We start from the raw sequence: 2314 nt of genomic DNA, 5'->3' as shown, positions 1-2314 counted from the left end.
GTCACCAGCCAGTATATATAGGCCATATAGATATAGAAAGATAGATAGATACAGGTAAAGATAGAGATAGATAGAGTTTTTGATTGCAACCATGACCAAATTAAGGCATACTGTAGCCAAAATGCTTTACAACATAAGTGTCAACAACCCATTCAGATCACAACGTGGCCAAATTACATGTTACCAACACAGTGGCCAAATTCAAGTCCAAATATAAAATATGCAAGCACTATGTCACACAGCCAAACTCACCCATCACCATAAAAGAAGCAAATGCAACAACAATGATCTTTAGGAGTCATCTTTATTGGCCAAGAACGAATACACATGTAAGGAATTTGACAAATGCTGTGTACAGAATAACCAATTTTACACATAAAGCCCAATATCACAAATCACAATTTGCCTCACAGGGCTTTACAGCATACAGCATCCCTCTGTCCTTTGGACCCTCACAGCAGATGAGGAAAAACTCAAAAAAAAAAAAAAAAAAGTTAACGGGAACATTAACGGGAAAAAAAAAAAGAAAAAAAAAAAAGGTAGAAACCGCAGTGCTGATTCATGTGGCGCAAGCAGTGCAAAGCCAGTCCTGTTCTGGTGAGGGCTGTCCAACACACTGTGAATGGTACCACAGACAGCAGGTGGTGCATTCAATCTAAAAAAAAAGAGAAAAGAGACCTCAGAAACTGTCCAAGCAGTGTGTCAGGTAATCATTCATCCCAGGAGGTTGTACAATTCAACAGTTAATGAGAAATCATGATAATGCTCAGAATTGTATGGCAATGTCTGTCAGATACTAGATTTAAATCTTAGCTGTGGTCGTCTGTGTTCCCATGTTCCCTCAGCTGCTCCAGTGACCGCTGAAGTGCAAGACATGCAGGTTAAGTAAAGTAAACTACACATTAACAATAGCTGTGTGTGACTGAGTATTCACCCAGTGACCATGAGGTAACCCATCCAAGGTGCATCCAAGGCGTCCAACCGACGTTGGCCGGGACAAGAATTGATCTCCTTACCCACTCGTCCATCTCAGCCCCAGAGCTTTCCTCCCCACAAGCCCGATACAGCTGGGATAGGTCATCTACAACACAGGCATACATATAGTCCAGTTGCCATTACAGACACAAACAAGTAAACCTGGAAGAGTCCTTTGTGCCTGTATTTGCCAGCAGAGCTTCAGCCATGTCCATCCTTAGCATGGCCACACCCTCCTGGTCCACTGCATAGTCAATCTGCTGGGCCAGCAAAATCTGCTCTGCAAGCTAAAAGTCTCATGAGTACAATTTGAATGACACTTTAATGACAGGCACAGAGATCACTGAGTCATTACCTTGCACACAAACACCCCACATGATGTTGTGTCCTGCTGTCTAGTATGGGCCAATGTAGCACATGTCCACCTCCCAATAGCAGGACACTTCTGGCGAACCAGTGCCCTACACAGAACACAGATTGACCACAGTCAGGAAAGTGTAACATAAGCCCAGGTAAGAGGATTCTAAATTTAAGACCACTTGAATCGTGTTAAGGGCCCTCAAAAGGACAAGCTTATGCCAGTCTAGTGAAACAGTATAGTCATAAGGGAAATGTAATTCGCCTGTTGCTCCCCCAAGGTTATCCAAAATGCATGAATACATACATGTCTAATGCACAAATTACAGCTGATCCACCTTGTTACATGTTTACACCTCTCAATCTGTTGCTGAGTGGCACCGAACGGATCAAGGTATAAGGACCTCATCTCCTTCAGGTACATGATCTATGGAAATGCAAAACAAATATTAGCAACCCCTCAAACATAAGTGTCATTATTGTGTCCACATCTGTTAACATTTAGGAATACTCACAATGAGTGTCCAGTGTCCTTCATGACAGACTGCTCCTGCAGCCACATCACGATAAAGGGCCAACTACAACAGAAATCAAATATACCATACATATCCAACTGAGAAAAACTCATTGGATTGCAAAGACATAAGAAATTAATCCTACTCACCCGTTTCAAGCCTCTCTGTTTGCCCTGCCACACTGCGGTCATTGCATAGCTGTCTATAATGACCGCACCACTCTTCCTCCCAACCATTGTGAGATATGCATTAATGATCTATGAAAACAATTATGTGATTAATCTGTAAAGACGCTCATCAGTCAAATAATTGTTCTCTGAAGTAGGCTACCTGAATCTCCAATTCCTTTCCTGGAGCCAGGTACAGGAGGTCTTCCATATATAATTTATATGGCCCCAGCCTTGACCAGAGTGTGGTTCGTCGCCTTCCTGCCCATAGGTCTCTGATTACTGTAACACAAAAAAAAA

The 2314-nt window shown here is 42.4% G+C and overlaps 1 long non-coding RNA gene across 1 annotated transcript; it reads right to left on the bottom strand.

The window, feature by feature from the left end:
* Positions 1-544: 544 nt before the first annotated feature.
* LOC144463878 (uncharacterized) lies at positions 545-1944 on the bottom strand. The gene is made up of 3 exons (XR_013491873.1): positions 1848-1944; positions 1671-1759; positions 545-1436 (listed from the first exon to the last, which is right to left on the bottom strand). It is a non-coding gene; the product is annotated as an uncharacterized LOC144463878 (long non-coding RNA).
* Between the last annotated feature and the right edge of the window lie 370 nt (positions 1945-2314).

The sequence above is a fragment of the Epinephelus lanceolatus genome, chromosome 7, assembly GCF_041903045.1.
Source record: "Epinephelus lanceolatus isolate andai-2023 chromosome 7, ASM4190304v1, whole genome shotgun sequence".
NCBI classification, from domain to species: domain Eukaryota; kingdom Metazoa; phylum Chordata; class Actinopteri; order Perciformes; family Serranidae; genus Epinephelus; species Epinephelus lanceolatus.
Note: the sequence above shows the minus strand (reverse complement) of the source record. Positions and strands in the feature narration are given on the sequence as shown.